The following is a 19,475-nucleotide window of genomic DNA, read 5'->3' on the forward strand; positions in this document are numbered from 1 at the left end:
TGGACTTAAATCAGAAGAAGAAACATGGTGCATGACCTTTTAACTAAAAATAACTACAGGGCAAAAAAGAAAGTAACAGATAGGAAGCCAGACACAGAAGGCAGGGGACGATATGCTAAAATTTGCATACCAGGTGAGTTTGTAGGACTACAAAAGGCTTTTTCATGAAACAATCCTGTGCTGCCTGGAGCCAGCAATATGTTCATAAAGAAAAAATGTTCTCCCTGATCTTTGTAATGAAGGTATTAGCATATAGAATATAACTTTAAATTTTCTTTATTCTTACCTTCAAAACATAATATTTTCTTTAAATGAAAATAATTCAGGCAATTTTTAGCATTCATTTTACTCTACCAGAGGTAACTATTTTATAATCAACATTATTATAATAAGTATGATTCCCATCCTGTTGAAAAAAGAAATACATTCCTAAATATAATGTGTCATGTCAACATCCTCAGGTTACCCATCAGTTTTCAGAGCTGACCTGAGAGAGCAGAACACAAGGCAGGGATAATAAAACCAACTGTTCTCCACCAGATCAGGACACCAGTCCTTTGCAGAGCATGGTACATGGGCAGTTTAGAAAAGCTAATTAAATCTAGCCAGCATGTCTTTGAGAAGTGGGAGAAAACCCAAGCACCACTCAGAAACTTGTTCTAACAAAGGGGGAACATGCAAACTCCTTACAGACAGATTTCAGGGTCAAAGTCAAAATCAGAATCCTGAAGCTGTGAGGCAGCAACATGTCACTGTGGCTGATAGATGTAGACTGTAGATAATGTACTTTAGACATATCATGTATGCAAAAGCCTTAAACTTATATAGTTTGAGAGTTTTTCAAATCACTGCAAACAGAAATAAGTAATGAGAAAAATAAGTAAAACTATCTAATTTAGTAAGTAAAACTACTACTCTACCCCAATGCTTTCAGATATTTGCACATAGAAAGATTCCAATTTGAGATACAGTACATTCAGAATTTGGTATAGGCTGTTGACACAGCTCCGGGGTCCCAAGTTCGATTCCAGCCAAGTGGGCACCTAACAGTGCAGATTGGTTTTCACTGTGTGTTCTAATTTCCTTTGACCTCTCAAAGACATGCTTGAGGAGTTAGGATTTTTTTTCTTTCCTTCCCCTGGTATTTACAGTATCCCAATGAAGAACATCCTCTCTACCTTATCACCTACCTATAAGCACGGAGGCCTTTGTGTTTGTCTTCCCTAATCCCTGTTTACTGGGTATGTAAACCCACTGAGAGTATTAGTGTTAACACAATAGTGTATACTGTAAGTAAATTCAAAATTATTTTACGACAAATACACTTTGCACTCTAGTATGACTGTGTTAAAATCAATCCTGATTTTTTTAGATTAGATGTAGCAGGAGATAAATGATAACCTTGACTAAAATGATCACAAATAGTGGTAATAGTGGTAAACTCAGAGAGTTTGTTCTCGTTTATGCTCATAAAGACATTGAATAATAGCAGATGTATCTGAGAGCATCCAGAATTACAATTGATTAATATCCAATCGGATTGCTTGACTGACTCTCTTGACTCGGCTGATACATTCTGAGGAAGTTAGAGGTCATTAGAATGACAGGAAATCTCAAACAAAGTAATACAATTATTACTGTAAAGTTTTGACTAGAAAAAAAATTAAAAAGTAGTCCTTCATACAGTACATGTTACACTGATACTATGTGCAATATAACTTTTTATATTTCCACTAATTAAAACTAATTTTCTTTTAATTTATTCCAGATAATTGGAAACCTAATATTTTGATTTGCAACATTTAACACAGTATTTGCATATAGTCAAGCAAGTCCTTACTAAAGACCTCAGCAGTTTACACATTAGTGTACAGGTAACACTCTCTTTTACAATCACTTTCAATCACAGCTTGCAATATATTATAGCACCTAAGAAAATAAGAAAGATTAAAAATGTTTATAACCTGGCAGATGGTTACAAATTACCTTATAGCCTGCATGATAGTGAGTAGCTAATTGACCTGACAATCTTATCCAGTCCTTTCTTGGAAGAAGCAAGCATTTCAACTTTAACCATGTCTGGGTAGCTTGTTCAATAAACTTCTGTGTATAGGAGTGCCACTATTCCCAGATTAAAAAGAACTTTAATGTAGATTCTACTGGTGACCTCTAGTTCAGTTTTCACTGTTGATACTAAAGAAGTCAAGGTTCTCTCATTTATTTATTTTCAAACCTAAAAAAAGGTTCAGCTCATTTAGCTTGTCTTTGCTTATTTGCAAATATGATGCAAAAAGTAACAATTTCTCAGTCTGACTACCATATTTCCTAAGACATTCTGAGTACAATTCTGAAGCAAAAGATGCTGTTTCCCTCCTAGACAATGACAGTCAGTCCCTATACAAGCACCAAATTATTTGGATCTAAAAAAGGCTTTGAGGAAACATGCAGAAATCCAACAGGATTTAAAAGTGAGAATCTTTATGGATCCCCCCCCCAAAATCTTGCAGAACTTTTAGGGTCCATGCTATTTTTTGTGTGAGACCTGAATAATCCTCCATGTGTGAGCTTAAAGGCATGCTGTGTAGCTCAGCCTGCCTGCCTTCCAGCTCCCACAAAGCTAGCCGGTTGCTTTTAGATTGCTTTGTTTATGTATGCTTAGGTTTTTTATTTTATAGTAGTTTTGTGAGAGGGATATCATTCTTCATGGAATGTCACAAAAAGCCACCCATAATGCCAAATTGCACTGGCCATTTAAACACAAAAACCATGCACAAAAAGTATGAGAACCTACATTCTTAAGACAGTTTAGCAGTTTAGTGGCTAGCATTGCTGTCTTGCAGCAGTGTGGCTATGGGTTCAGTTCTGGACCTGAGGTGCGTCTCAGGTCCAGAACTACGTAGTGGTGATTGAATGTTTTCCCTGTGCTTATGTGAGTTTCCCCCCAGGTACTCCAGTTTCCTTCCACAGTCCAAAGACACAGCATCCTGGTAGGTTAACTGGATTCTGGGAAAACTGGCCCTGGAGTGAGTGTGTAGATGTCTATGTCCGTGTTTTTCTTTTCCGAGGTTTACTCTGCCTTGCACCCGTTGTTTGCCAAGATAGGCTTCAACTCTCCTGCAACACTGAATTGGATAAAGCAGTTAGAAAATGGATGGATGGACTATATACTTTATATCTAGAATCAAATTATGCTTTGCCAAATCTATTACTTCAGTGTAAAGCAAATTCATTACCTTCTGTATATGGTATACTCTGCAAGACCAATGCAAAATAATGTTGTGAAAAAATTCCTAATTGTTTACAGAGTATCTTTTTCATTGAGGCTTTGTACCAGTTGAGAAACCCTATAATGTGTAAACAGAATATAAAGTATGTTATCTTTTCAACTTAAATGAAATTCTGATAAGAGTGACTGACTCACGAATTCGGTCATTCCACCTCAATACCCTGTGGTCATTTCTTGCCACAGATACTAACATTGAATTGTATTGAAAAAAAAAACCTGGGCCTTCCAGGTTTGACAATAAGCTAAAATTGTCAAGCATAAAAATAATATCACATCAGCAGGAAGTGCACACAACTTTAGTTTGTCTTTAATAAATACAACTTTCACTTAGAGCTATTGAACCATTCTGTGAAACACAATACATACAGTAGAATGTGACTGTCACTGTTCACTTAAACATCTGAAAGAATTCTACTTTAAGAAGACTTGCACGTGTACCACTTCAATACAAGGTTATTGCTTTTTTATTAAATAACTTTTTCTTCACTGTGATACTTCATAAACAGAATGAAACAGAAGTAATTTCTGAATCTAATACAAGCAGAAGATTATAATCTCTTTAAGAAAAAACAATAAAAATTAGATTAAATTCAGTCTTCCCCAGTGCAGGCAAAAACCTGAAAGTTTTTACATAGAAAAGAACTGTTTTGAAGAAACGAGAAACTAGAAAATATGAATTTTTCAGAAAGTATGGATTGAGAGTGACCAGACAAGCTTCTTCTTTCTGATTAATTTATAAAGTATAAATTATTTCAATTACATTTAGACACGGTACATCAATATAAACAATAGGTTATTTTTTGTACCAAATATAATTTTTGCTATTTTTGCTTTATCATTTTACTCTACATATCTTGCATGGTTAAATCATTGTTCTTTGTCAGTGTTTAAATCTATCACACTAACCTGATAATTCTTTATGGAATGAAAAGCAATCCACAATCAAATTTAAACTGTAAAGTCCTCAAATTTTAAAGTATTCCTCTCCTACTTTCTTTTACTGAACTTATGTCATATATTTGTATGGAATCGTTTTTGAAACACAACGAATTGAAATTGACAGTTCTATTCCTCACCAAACACATGCATGTGTGAATCAAAGAAACCATTCTTTTATGCCATTATTAAGAAGAATCATAAATATTGAAGTATATTAGCATAGGCCTAGCAACAGTGAGAGTCAAATCAGTACATAAAAACTTAGACCTTCAGGCACACAGTTTTAATTTCAAAACAGACCTAGGCTTACATACCGAAAGGCTAGTTATTGCAGCCTCAGAACATGGCTTTTCATTAACCAACCCTCAACTACCCTGCAGCCACAGCAGCGTGCTCATGAGATGTTTTGAGTTCTGACAGGAAGAGAAAGGAAAGGCTAGTTATAGCCTTATATGTCAAAAGCAGATTCTTAAACTTTTCTTTGACACACATCTTAAAGGCACTCCTTTAAGCAAGGAGGCAAGAAGGAGGAGGAAAGTAGAAGCAGCGTGCCACAAGAAGCTTGCCATAAGAATCATACAGCATTATGAGTCTGTTTGAAACGCCATGTCTAAATCAAAATAATATTTTAAAAAAACACATACTTAAAAAAACATGAGATCTCTTCATCATGTACCCTCACAGATAATATGTCTAATGCATGATTGTGAAAATGTAAAGGTTTTGTATCAAAGTAAAGTCCTAGAGGCTGGACCTTAATCTAGCTTCTTTAGTTTTAAACAGACTGACAGTACATGATTCCCCTCTGGGTAGGATTCTACTCAATTGGAGGGTTACCCCTAGCAATGGGGATGTGTACACAAAATTATTTTGTGTAAAATCTTTTAATCAGGTTGCAAAACGGTTAATCCATAGATACACATGATGCAGGCTAAAAAAGATTTGCTTTATTGTTGTAGTGAATACAACTTAACGTAAACAATGCTTTTCCAAACTCTGTTTGATTGAAATCTATTCTAAGATGATTCTGGTTTGAAGCACTGTGAAATGAACAGAATTAATTTATATTCATTTAATGATTTTTTTATTTTATGTAGTCCTTAATTTACAGTATCTCAAGAGGTTTACAGTAAAATAATCAATGCAAAGATGCACATCAATACACAAAACATTATATTATAAATTAACAGGATTAAAGGATTCAGAAGTGTTGACAGCCTTTTGATATATAATACAAGTGGGGAGACCATTCCAAAGCCTTGGAGCTGAACAGAACAGAACAGAACAGAACAGAACACAGTCTAATTTTGGGAACTGAAAGTAGACCAAAAAGCACTGATGACTTATAGTTGAAAAGTGAGATAAGAGTTCACTGATGTAGTCAGATGCCCAACCATTCAAGACCTTAGGGTGAGCAATTTTTAGTTTATTCTAAAAATCCTCAGTGAGCCAGTGTGTGAGGAAGCTTAATGCTCAGCTTAATGATTTATGCTCAGGCATTTTAGTTTTTGATTATATTTTAACTTAAGAACATATTTGGATATACAGTATCAGGAAGTGTTGTATTACAATACACAAGTCTGTTTGCCCAGAAGAAACAAATTCATGCATTTGCTTGTCTGAATAAGACTGGGAGAGATGAGCACTTTCATGAGGACGAAAAAAAAATTACAATATTGTGAACATAAATCTCAAATGCAAGACTAAAATCAAACATGTTAGCAAGGTGATCAAAGTGCTTGGAGACATTGCAGAACCATCTGTATTCAAAATGATAGAATAAAACTGTAGTTCATTAGAAAGAACAATTAAAATCGATTTCAGTTTTGAGCTATATATTAAAAAATGTTTAATTTATTTTTTTAATATTATATAAGAAGTGTGACAAGGAAGACCATGTTTGATAATTATTACATTTTGAACAAATATTAATTGGGAAGTCATCAGCAAAGAAATTCATATTTATGTCATACAGTACCAATGAGCCAATTACCACTGATTTCCATTTTGAGATTACAGATAAAGTTTGTGACACTTGGGGGGGTAAACACTTTAAACTTCAAAGGAGAGAGGATGTTTGCTGAGGTCACTTGAACAGAAATAATTGTAAAGTTTATCTCAGTATACATACTGTAGGTAAGTTGTGGGTTAATGATTGCAAAGCAGCAGGACAGAAATAGACAATATACGATCACATTAGGAGGAAAAGAAGAGGAAGAGAGAAGAAGCAGGCAACAAGGAGAAGAGAGAGGAGTCCAGAGGAGTTGGGACTGCACCAGAAAAGAGCCCCTATTTCATGATCAGCCAAATGAAACCTGACTGGAGCTACAGTAAGTATTTGAACCTTGTTAGACAGATCATGCTATTCTGAGCTTGGGTTTCCTAAGTAAAAGATACCTGTTAGAAATGTCTTTCCTGCTTAGAGTGTATTTTATGGATAGGGATATAGGCTCCCATTTATTTTGTGGCATCTTGGTGCAGAGAAAGAGATTTAACTGTAGGTTGCACTGTATTTAGTTAGAATGCAGCTCATCTCTTGTATGGCCTCTGTAGGCATGTTAAGAATTTAATGCTTAGTAGCAGTATGGGGTTTTCTGGGTGACCAGAATGTTAGGCCTCTGAAATGCCCTGTTTGTAAATAATACTGTACAGAGAGTAACTTGTGTGTTGTATGTTGTGTAGAGCAGTTTGTGTCTTGTGTCATTGTAATAAATATTTGTGCCTGGATTATTACTCCTCTCACTAAAGCTGTGCAAGGGGACAAAGAATTCACGTGCTGCTAATTATACCAACCGCTCGGGTATATTTCTATAAATTACTTACAAGTTGGGAGTTATGAATAATTATTTCACTGATTGACTAAACCGCTTGGTCAAATCCTGATTTTCACCAGTTTCATAATCCACCATTTGTAACAATATTAAAAATGTCTATTTTTTTAATATTACAAGAACAGTGTGCTAAAGGAGATAATGTTTGATTGCTATCACATTTTGCATAAATATTAATTTGGGAGTCAACGGCAAAGAAATTTAATTTAATATCATGCAGAACCTATTAAGAATATCAAGCAATGGTAAGAAGTAGCCTGGGACCAAGAACAGAGCCAATCAGGTCTGATCAACTGTGTGGAGGAGAAACAATGCACAGTTGAAAAAAATGCTATCAGTTAAATAATATTTACACTCATGTATAACAGGGACTTCCACTTGCTGTTAAAATCAGTAACCCTTAAATGTGTTCATTGTGAAGTCCAGAGCCTTAATGAATCACATCTGTAAAAAACAAAAATTACATTCTGAAGATATAATGTTTTGGACTTTAGACTGCCAAATGCAGATGTTAATAATAATAATAATAATAATAATAATAATAATAATAATAATAATAATAATAATAATATAACACAATGTAAAACTAAGTTAGGAACCTAAGTCCAACCATTTTCTAACTGCTTCTTCCATTTCAGAGCCAGAGCTTGGTATAGTGCTTTGTAGTACTTAATTCAAAGTCAATATGTTGAATGCAATTCAATTGCACTCATTCAAATCATTCATTCATGGCACAGCATGTTCTCTTAAAATATAAGTCCTGCTAGAATTTTTCTTTTAGGTGTTACCATAAAATAATGAAAATGAAAATGACAGAGGACTTTTGGAAAACATTAAAATTAATATGAGTGTATTTTAGTTGGATGGCAGGTTGCTCTTTTTTGTCAATACTTATATAAAGTATTTAAAACGTGTTGCCTTGCATGTGTCGGTTTCATGAAAATATTTAATATAGTAGCAAAATTCAATTGGTTTTAAGCATGTTTACAATGTAATAGGGCCGCTTTCAAGTCATCAGAAGTTTAATTGCCTTCTGAATTGCAGACAATGACAGCAATATGGCGCTGCACATACTGTACATTGAAACTTAATCTCTTTTGTGAATTAAACTTGAGGTGGTACTGTAAGTGTTACTGTGTACTTGGTAGTTTCACGTAGTTGGAAATGCACTCATCATTGCTGATTCATTATAACCCTGAAATATAAAACTAGCATTGCAGTTTCTCTTTAAACCACAAGAGATCCATACGCTATTGATGCAACTCTTTCAGTAATCACTCAAATCAGGGAAGGTAGGGGAATTGCTACTGTGGTGCAAATCTATTAAGAGGTGAAAAAACTCCCCCCCAGAAATTGTCCCCATATCGTGAGGATTATCAGAATACAAAAGATATACTGTATATTCATTCAGTTACAAAGAGTTACACATATCAAGAGGACATACGTTCGGTATATCATTCATTTAGACCGTTTCGTAAATGAACTTGGTCACAACTTAGGAATTAAATTGTTATCCCAACCAGTTGATATCAATTTAATTCCTAAGAGTTATGTACTTGTTTTGAGTATCTAGTGTAGAAGCTGTGACCAAGTTCATTTATGAAACAGTCTAAATGAATGATATACCGAACGTATGTCCTCTTGACTTGTGTAACTCTTTGTAACTGAATGAATATATACCTTTTGTATTCTGATAACCCTCACGATAAGATCTGTTAGGTTTACATGCATATTCTATGTATTAATAAATGTATCCTCGTGTATTAGTACCTGTATGTGTGCGTTGTTTGAGTTATATTGCATGGTTGGATTCTTAAGCCATTAAAATAATCATTTTGTAATTTACTGCTACAATTAATAATTGTCCCCGTAAATGCCCAAACCCCTACAGACCTGGTGCCTCGTGAGAGTACACTACACATGCAAATCCATAAAAACAAGGGCATGAGCTATCTCTATGCATGCCCCCTTCTGAAAGGTTGCTGACCCTTGCTATTTTATGGTATAATTAGTAAATACATTTGCAGATTATTCCAAAATATTAGGATTATGAAACACCACAGAAGAAAAAAAAATTCTTCTTCATGGAAAATTGAAATTGAAATTCCAATATTTTAGATACAAATATTTTTAGTCTAAAGTAGAGTATTCTATGTATGTAGCAAAATGAACCTATGGATACTACATGGGAAACCGCCTGAAGGGGCTACTTCTGAAAAAGACTTAGGTGTTTATGTTGACACATTTACTTATTTTTCAGGCAATCTGGAGCAATAAAAAGGCAAACTATGTTATACAGTAATAGGATATATAGTGATAAAAGTGATAATAGGAATGTTATGTTAAAGAACTTGCTGTCCCAATTTCTACTGCTATCCAAATCTTAATCCAAATTACGGTAACAAAATAATTTAATTGACCATATCGCAATATTTTACAAATTCCGAATTAAGCACAAAATCATGAACTTTGTGAAAGTACTATATATTTGCATGTTGTTGAGAGTTCATGAGAATTGTGATGGAAAGCAGCCCTTCCTGCTCACTAGTTACTAATGGGTAGCGTAATGCAGTGTGCGAGTACAGGTTATTGCCTCGTTCTGAATTGCAGTATATGGCACTACGCGTACCTGTGTCTATTTTATAATGTAACTTGGAGGTTTTAAACGTTACTGTGTACATTTTTCTTTTATTGTGGTTTGAAATGCACATACAGTATCAATGCAGATTCTTTCTAACTACAAAATATAAAAAATAGTTCCCTTTTAAAATTACCCAAGTAACTAGTAAGATCTTTTTTGATGTTTTTATCCCTAAACAAACTCATTTTACTCGTCAAAGTCACATTGATGTCACAAGGCTATTTATACTTAATATATGCAAAGCAGAAATATTTTAGTTTTAGTATCTGTTTTGCAGTATTAGGAAGCATATATTGAAAGATAAGCAGACAAATAAAAAAAAATAGATGTTCAGCTTCCTTTCAGACTTTGGTTACACTTAAATTAAGACTAAATAAAAGCTCTCCAATACTGTAAAAATATTTGCAGTACTAGATACAGTATGGTCTTGTCTTCCAAAAATGAAGACAAATAAAACACAGGAAATAAAAACAGCTGACAGAAACCCAAAGTTTTATGCATTATGCATTTATGCAGTGAAAAGGGCTTTATAAATATAAAAAATAACTGGTACAATTTGCTTTCAGGAAAGCAGCTACTGTACCTTTTGACTTCAAATGTAAATTAACCCTATTTTCAAAGCAAAGGAGTAAGCAGACACCACTCCACACCCTAGCTTCAATTTGTCATCATCTCATCACAAGCAGTTACAGCACTAGCTCATGGTCTGTCAACATCATCATGTCACTTTCTACAAATGTCACAATATACTACCACTGCCAGTTACATTTCAGCTCCGAGTAGCTTGTTTCCATGAGAACCCCAGCTTATTTTACTACTTAATTTCATGTGGCCGCAGTGTTGCGTGGTTTCACACACAGGTACTGCATTTCTGTTAGTACCCAGTCAGACATTACCTGTACTGCTGGTGAGATCTTTTCTTTCCAAGGACTTTTTATAACATGTAATGTTTTGGTTCAGTTTTGCAGGAATATCTTGTGTTCTGAAGAAGAAACACATGCAGTATTAATATAAAAACAAGAAAACGTCCATGCTGGTCATGTGCATTGCTGATTTAGGAAAGAACTGTGTCACGATCGTCATCCCTCCTCTTAAGGGCGCTCTGACCCTTTCATATTTAAGTTGATTACGTGCACCTCCCCCTTGTCTTGTCTCTTATTTAAGCCTGGCACTCCCGCTATTCCTGGCTCTGCATTGGAAGACGGACGCCCAGAGGCCCGCCTAGCATCAAGTCACCCTAAGTCCGCGGCTTGAGGGCTTAGGCTTCCAACTGGCATCCTGACCTAGCTGAGTCCCGGAGCGCCTGGCCTTGTCATTGTTTTTAACCTCCTGTTCCTGTTCCAGATCTCTCTTTTAGCCCTGTTTAGTCTTGGATGGATCACCTGGATTTGGATTATGGACTGCTCTCGGATTTCCTGATTGGACTTCCCTGGACTTGTTTGCCTGTGCTGCCCCCTTGCACCTGATCACTGTCGGCCAACCCCCCTGTTCGCCATCCCTTCCATTCCTGACTGTGTTTTCCCCCTTAGCCCTTTTCCAGTCACTTTTGGACTATACCATCTGCACAGGGTCCTAAACTATGCCCTACAGAGGAGTCAGGACCAGCTCCCATAACAAACTGTTGTGTGAAGAGGTTTACAAACATCTGAACTAGGAAGTCTGATATTTTGAAAAGGAAAAAGGAAGATTGTGTGCATCCTTTCAGCCCTTATGCGAATCTTAGCAATATTATGATTCTTTATTAATATATGATTCTTTCATTAAAAAGTCAGCATTTTAATGTAATTTGAATATATCATGAAATTATGATGTAAATTTTGCAGACCCTAGCTGCACAATGAGGTTAATGTTTAAGGTTGTTAAGATGCAGTTTGTTTCATAAACTGTGTCAATAAAGCACATTGCAAATGCATTTTTATTTTTAATATATTGATATCTTATGCCTGCCACTAGACTGGCATTACACCCAACCCTCACCAGGTGCTGAGCCCACAAGATGGCCACACATTGCTTTTTTCGGGCTGAGCCTGGTCGGGTTATGTTGCAACAAGTGTCTCAAAGTGCTGACCATTGAAAGTTTTTTTTTTTACATTTCTGTATGGTTTTGTAACTGGATTATCACAGGTTTCCTTCTGTTCTCTTATCCCACTTTTCTTTTATAACCATCCATCCATTTTCTAGCCACTTCTTCCAATTCAGGGTCTACGGGCCTTTATATGCATACATCTGATTTGTGCAGTAGGAGAGGCTTGGTGATTGAAGGGTTAATGAATGTTACTCTGTTGTCTTGTTTGGAAAATGAATACCCTGCTTTCCCCCATTTGCCACACATACTCTCTGCTCACTTGTTGCTCCATAGTGTTATGAGAACCGAAGGAAACATTCAGATTTCCAATTGCAGGGAACTCCATCAAGTTTACTAACTCAGATATTTTTTTTTCCCAAAAGGAAAGGGAGGATTAACAAACAGTCTGGCGTAGAGTGTAGCCTAGGGGCCCAGATTGATCAGGGGCCCCTGATTGGCCAAAATTATTATTTTTTTATTTTTGTAACGGACCTGTGGGCCCCCATTGGTCCATAAAAACATTGAATAATTTGTGAATCAATGATTGGTTAGATGCAATGGGTTCGCAGTTCAAATTTACTTTGGCGGGTTTTATATCACTGTTGTGTCACTCGGTGGGTCATCTCTGGTGCATGTTTATGGTGGCTAGAGTCAAAATGTGTGAAAGAAAATACTGTAACAAGTGCGGGTTCTCAGGCTTGTGCTCTCACCACATGGGCTCGAACACGGGTTTCCGGCATCGTTCAACAGGAGTCTTGCCGGGTGAGCTAAAGAAAACCTTCGCTAACCTGGGCAGCCAACATCCCTGTTACACGCAGGGGAGTAGAGGGCGGTGCCATCACCGCACTGCAACCGGCTTGTACAACCTATATGTTGGCCGTATTCATTACAATATGGTAGCGGGGTGCAAAAACGAAAAGCACACCGGTTAAAAGAGCAGCGGGAGCAGGATCTACTTAAAAAGCCCCCAGATTGACTGGTTATTTCGAGTCTGCTGGATTGTCATCTAGTCAGCTCGAACCAGACCCCGACCCCGAGTTTACGGCTAACGTTGCAGCCAGTGCTACAACAACTGCGGTTGGTAGGTTAGCTGCAGCTAGCTCTAGCCTGAGCGCAGATGACATCAACGGCGAACATTATGATGAGTCAGCTCGTAGATTGGCTGTGATTCTGATTTATTGGTTGCATTTCTGTACTTATATTAATTTACAGGCTATAGTACTGTAGAGGGCGTGTGTGCATGTTCCCTGTGTGTGCTGCGTCATATTCCATTTGAATCGGCGATAGCAGGCTCTTACTCTAAACACATCACTGAATTATTACAGTATTTTCTCTTGCTTTTTTCTGGTAATTGGGATGGATAAGGGTGGGTGCGGGGGCTACATAACGTGTAGCCTAGGGGCCTCTGATCACCTTAATCTGCACCTGTTTTTACCACAGTTTTGCAGGATCACTCAGGTGCTCTCTTGCAAACTGATGCACATTTTCTCTCATCTCAGCCTGATGTACACAGTACCTGGGTGGTACAATGTGCCTTCCCTTTCTTGATAATTGAGTCGGCTGTGTGCACAGGGATATTCAGAGACTTTGATATTTTTATACCCTTCTCCTGATCTGTGCTTTTCAATGACTTTATCCCTGACTTGCTTTGAAAGCTCCTTAATCTTCATCGTTCAGACTTTGCTTGAAATTCACTACCTGACCAAGGCACATCACAGAGACAGGTGTTTTTATTCTGCCTACGTTCACTCACAGAGGAGCCAAAATACACTGCCTTTAAATTTTCACATTGAAAAAAATGTTTGAAGGTAGGCTGTTAACAGAAGCCATGCATGTTTTATCAGCTTATGACTGAAAGGAACTTTGCAGTTTCAACAAAACAAGAAATGTTCCAATTTACCTGATAATAAAATGCTGAGTCATGAGGAAGCCCTATGTTCCCACATTTCTCAACAATGTATTTTTGCAATTGATTAATTGTTTCCTAAATTCTAAAGAATTCAATTCTCCGTGGATCCCTGAACATACTAAATGTGAATTTTGTCAATTTTTCCTCAGACTGTCAAAAAAGCTTTTGAAAAGTCTGAGAAAAATCAATTTTGCACTACTATTATACATCCATCTTCACTCCACTTTTCCTGGTGAGGTTTGCGGTCACTACTATTATGTCAAGTGATAATCACACAATGGAAATAATTCAAATTATTTAACCAGATAAGCCAATTGAGAATAAATTTTAATTTATAATGACAACCTTGTTTATTACTGAATTGTACAAGGAATTAGAAACTATAAAGACGGGGGGGAGGGAGGAACCTTTTCAAGCATTCTTTGCAAGAAGGTCAATATTTACCAAATTTAACCATCCATCCATTTTCTAATCACTTTATCCAATACAGGGTCATTGGGGAGCCAGACCCTGTATTACTTTCCAGTAACAGTAACAGTCGCACGGCAGGATACACTCTGCTAGTTCACCTACTGTATCAGTACGTCTTTGGACTGTGGGAGAAAACCAGAGCACCAGGTGGAAACCCACATGAACATGGGAAGAACATACAAAGTGCATGCAGATGGCACCCCATGACGAAAACCAAGGGTTCCAGGCCTGCATGTACAGCAATATTAACTACTGCAATGGAACAAGTAATAGGTTTATTCCAGGTTTATTCTTCAGGTGTGAGACTTCACACCTGAAGAAGGCTCCACTTCTGAAACGTTGTGTTTTCTATCTTCTTTTTCAGGTGTGACTTCAGGTGTCACATCTGTTTCTTGCTCCTTTGCAGCCTATGCATGCTGATACAGCTACCCACCTGAAATATTAACTACTGCACCACCTTACATATCTACAAAGAGAAAGTTTGTACTTTATAAACAAACAATGGTACGCTAACCCTCAGCCAAAATGTAATCAGTTAAGGTCTGGAAGTAAAGAACCTGTAGATTTTAACAACTGCATTGGGGATATGTGGAATTGCTGAGCAATGCTGATGAAACAAGCTTAGTGAGTTCTTTCTGGAAACTGCTTGATGAGAATTTCTGAACAGCAAGCTCCTCACAACCAAACAAGAACAATATGCCAGAGGAGATGAAATGTAACTTTTCTTATTATCACAATTTTGTCCTCTTATACATACTGTACAGTGTATATACAACTGAAATGGCAATAGCATAACCACATTCTAAGCCTCCAAATCTGTTCTCAGAATCCCACCATGACTGGAAGTCTTCACCAACGAGATGGAAGGTCTTTAGGGAAAGCCAGGGTACTGAGGTAATTGCTGTTGGTGGACCCGCAGGTGGCAGTCTTCCCTCTGGATCATGATCATTTTTTTAAACAAATAATACACCAGGGTGGTGATTGGGGAGTTTTTGTCATTCAGATGAGATGCCAAACCAGTGTTCTGGCCACAAAGTCATTACAGATCTCACAAGGGTAGGCGTCTGAATTCCACTCTCAGTTTGTACAATATTTACTACCTAAAAATGTCCTTTATTAAATTGGTGATGTAATTTCTCCCTTTTCACTTCAATGGCTATGTACAGTAGAGAGGCTGCTGGCACACTGTAGCTGTCACACCTAACTCGGGTGGTGCATGAATTGTGTCCTTTCCTACATTAAATGTAAAGTGCATTGGGATATTTGTGGGTGAGAAGTGCAATATAAATGCATTATTATACAAAGAATTCTGCATAATAGTTGTCATATAATCAAAAAAAACGATCAGTTCTATCAGACTGTTACACCCATAAAAGTCTGGACGTAATATTGTTTAGATGCCAGTTATTAACCTTACATGTACTGTAAAGCTCACTTTCACATACTAAATTGTATCAATCATCAAGCAAAAGAAAAAGGATTTTGGTAAAATAATAAGGCTGATGCACATTCATTCAACAAAAAAAGTATTTTGTTTAGGACAGAAAACTGCTAAGTGAAAATAAATGACATTTTTTAGAACAGAAAACAAGTTTAGAGGTAAGCCATAGAAGAAAGTAACCTTAGGATGGTTCCTTAAATGTAGATACATGTTTACTGTAGTGTCTAATTATTAAAAATATTTTTATAATAGGTTTCTTTTGCACAATGTATGTTTGGGTAATCAAAATTTATTAAGATAGAATTGGGTGTTTTGTCAAACTACGGGCAGATATGGATTTGTATATGACACAGACCTTTGCGATCCATTGTCTATTGTTTGGATTAGGATGTAAACATTAGGGAGGAGCTGCTGATTAGACATGACTAAGTCCAATAATTCAGTTGGAATCATTAAAGTTACAAAAAAACAGTTACATTAAGTTACAAAAAACATGAGTGTTTTATTTTTAAATGATCTGTAAATGTAATATGTTTTCACCTTGGTGTTTTTTTAATGTTTTTTAACAGAAAAAATGGAAGTCATTAAGCTGATCTTTAGAAAATGCAGGACAAAGATTTGAATTCAATCATTTGACTATTTCTGTCTTTCTTGCACAGGAAACAACACATCACTACTCTGTCCTCTTGAAATGCTCAACAATTGTTTTATGCTTTTTGAGGCTTTTCAAAATGCTTCTTTACTGCAACCACTACAACTTTTTATCTTTGATAAAGTAGCTCCCTGGGGAATAGTAAGGATTTCCATTTCTTAACCCATGGCAGGGAGCCCATCAGACAGCTATGAGCCTAAGAAAAACTACACTTCATGTCACACTATTCACATAGCATTGATACACATCAAACAAGTGATACAATTGATCGAAACTAGTGTGTATAGGCAATATTATAAGCAGATTAACACAGTTTGAATGTTCACACGTTTCACAATTACTTTTGTTTAATTGTAAACGGCATAAATCTTTCATTTTTCTTATCTCTGAATGAATTTAAGGGAGTTCATTTTCTGAGAGCATAGAAACATAGACCATATTTTTAAAGCTATTTAAATAACTAGAAATATTAAGTAGGGTTTTGAAAATGTATAGAAAAACGCATTTTGTTATCGAAGCAACAAATTGTTTTTACTACAGTTAAGCTTTGGTGGCTTCAGAATTTTTTTTAATCATTTTTTTTATTTTATTTGCATCTGTCACAACTGTCAACCTTATAATATGAACCAATTTCTTTTGAACATTAATTATTGATGTAGACGCTCATGCTTCTTGAAAAGCATAAATAAATGCTTAAGGGAGCCATATCACCCTGCAACTCACAACTAGTAACTAACTGAAGGTAAGCAGGAGTGAGCCTGGTCAGTACCTGGATTGGAGACCTGGGAACAGCTAAGGTTGCTGATGGAAGAGGTGTTAGTGGGGCCAGCAGGGGGCGCTAACCCTGTGGTCTATGTGGGTCCCAATGCCCCAGTATAGAGATGGCGACACTGTACTGTAAAAAGGCAGGTGCTGTCCTTCGAATGAGATGTAAAACCAAAGTCCTGACACTCTGTGGTCATTAAAAATGCCAGGGCATTTCTTGTAAAGAGTAGGGGTGTAACCCTGGTGTCCTGGCCAAATTTCCCATTGGCCTTTACCAATCATGGCGTCATATTAATCCCCATCAATGAATTAGCTCCATTACTCTGTTCTCCTCCCCACTAATAGCTGATGTGTAGTGAGCATTCTGGGGTTCTATGGCTGCTGTTGCATCTTCCAGGTAGGTGCTTCACATTGGTGGTGGTGGAGGGGAGTCCCCATTACCTGTAAAGCGTTTTAAATGGAGTCTCCAGAAAAGCACTATACTGTATAAGTGTTAAGCAATTATTATTATTATTATTATTATTATTATTATTATTATTAATTATATGCTCAATCCCTATTTTATTGTACTTCCCCAGATGTTTTTAAGTTAATATAATTAAAGTATGTCACATACTGTAAACAGTTGTAGAATAACTTGAACGAACATATAATAAAGTTATAAACGAAATAAATTACCGTCAGGATGTTTTTAAAACAGATGTGAGGTTCTTACAGACCAATATAATACACTTTTCTGTGTGGCTTCAACGATTTTATCTTGGAATTTTTTTCACTAGAAACCATTAAATTCAGGTTTACATTCCGAGTAGGACAAAATTGATTCTCTAGGTTGGCTACGCACTTTACAAGAAAAAGGTACATAAAGGCGTATTCCCAATGTCATTCTTTATTTCTGCACTGTGGCAGATCGTTAGTTGATGACAAATTGTTAACATTTTTAAATAAAGGCTTTGAAATAATATGCATATATTGTCGTTTTAATATAGAAAAACTGTGCGTCACCGCAGAAGCGTGATTTATCTTTCTAAAAAATATTATTTTCAAGATTTAAGACTAATTACACAATAGTGGCTCAGACAATAACTTTTAAAAATAATTAACTAAACATGCTACTACGATTCTTTAATGGGATGATCCACTTTCCCCCCTTGTTTTAGTCAAGGTTATCCACTGCAACATTGACTTGCATTTATTTACCAGAGATTTCTTTGCGCATTTCACCAACAATTCACCGTTTTGACCCATACGTGGGTATAAAGTCCCTTCTTTCTTCCAAGCAACAAAGCAAAACAAATAATAACAACGAAATTTCCCGTTACACTTGAAGCAGTCAGACGATCAAATGGAAACGCCGTGTCGCGCTACTAACGACAGATACACAATGTCTTATACTGTACAACTGTTAAAAATACACGTTTATCATTACTACTTTTATGTTAAGGCACAACGCACATTAATCTCTCATTTATTAAAACCTCGTGTAGTCAGAATTTTTAAATGTATTTTGTCCACTTTTACATGGCAATTTATTCACATGTAGGTCTACCTGTACATACTTTTAAAATAACACGTCCCCGAAATACTGCACATCCATTTATTACCATAATTTGAGGAGACCTGTTAAACCTGCTAACAGTAACGTGCCTGTCATACTAATAACAGAAATCATATCGTTGCCAGTGAATTAAACACCGACATGCATTATATTGACACCATACCTCTTGTAAGAAAAATACCTGTCTCACCAATAAATGAAGAATCGTTCCTTATCAATTCTATTCACACAGCATTCCACTACAAATTAGCATCAAGCTCCATGGCAACGAAGCAACCACAAACACATATAAATATAAATCCTCACCAGAAAACAATAGTTTTCTTCTTTCTCACTCTGTTTCTGCAGGCACTCCTGCTTCTAAGCGTGTGACTGCTTGGCTGTGTGTGCCTTGAATGTATCCCACTAATTTTGTCTGCAATTGTGATTTGTCCGGTAGATTTTGAAGTGTTTGGCAGAAATCAGAGTGGGAAGGGGGCTGTTAATGTGGAAAACCCAGCCTCCTCCACAATCGCCCTCCTCCCCCTCCTTTTCCCCCACTCAGATTGGTGCTGGCTGGCAGCAGAAATTGCCCCTGGAGGAGGGTTTAATTCCCGTCGCCTCGGATCACATCTTAACGGGGACACCAAGAAAATGCGCACTGATGATGTACAGTACGCCGGTCTTATCATTCCAGTAGCCAAAGCATGTTTTGTTTGAGTCGAGGTTCTCGTTCGAAATGTGTGTGTACGTGACTTGAAAAGTAAGGCATGTACAGTATGCTTCATAAGTATGCATCTGACTTTAGCTAATTTGTAGTTTTATTGTATTTACGTGTCATTGACTTTCTTAACATTACATTATTACATTTAACGTGACCAGTTTTAAAACTGGAAATGGGATAGATCAATATTATTTATCTCACGTTTTAAAAACAA

General features: G+C 36.5%; 1 protein-coding gene across 1 annotated transcript in view; it reads right to left on the minus strand.

The window, feature by feature from the left end:
- Positions 1-19,198, minus strand: part of gabra3 (gamma-aminobutyric acid type A receptor subunit alpha3) — a 142,903-nt gene extending 123,705 nt beyond the window's left edge. The window contains exon 1 of the mRNA XM_088648976.1: positions 18,865-19,198. The gene's annotated coding sequence lies outside the window, so the exon portion shown is untranslated. The remainder of the gene's footprint in view (positions 1-18,864) is intronic.
- Between the last annotated feature and the right edge of the window lie 277 nt (positions 19,199-19,475).

Source organism: Lepisosteus platostomus, chromosome 10, assembly GCF_059453375.1.
Source record: "Lepisosteus platostomus isolate fLepPlt1 chromosome 10, fLepPlt1.hap1, whole genome shotgun sequence".
Lineage (NCBI taxonomy): Eukaryota > Metazoa > Chordata > Actinopteri > Semionotiformes > Lepisosteidae > Lepisosteus > Lepisosteus platostomus.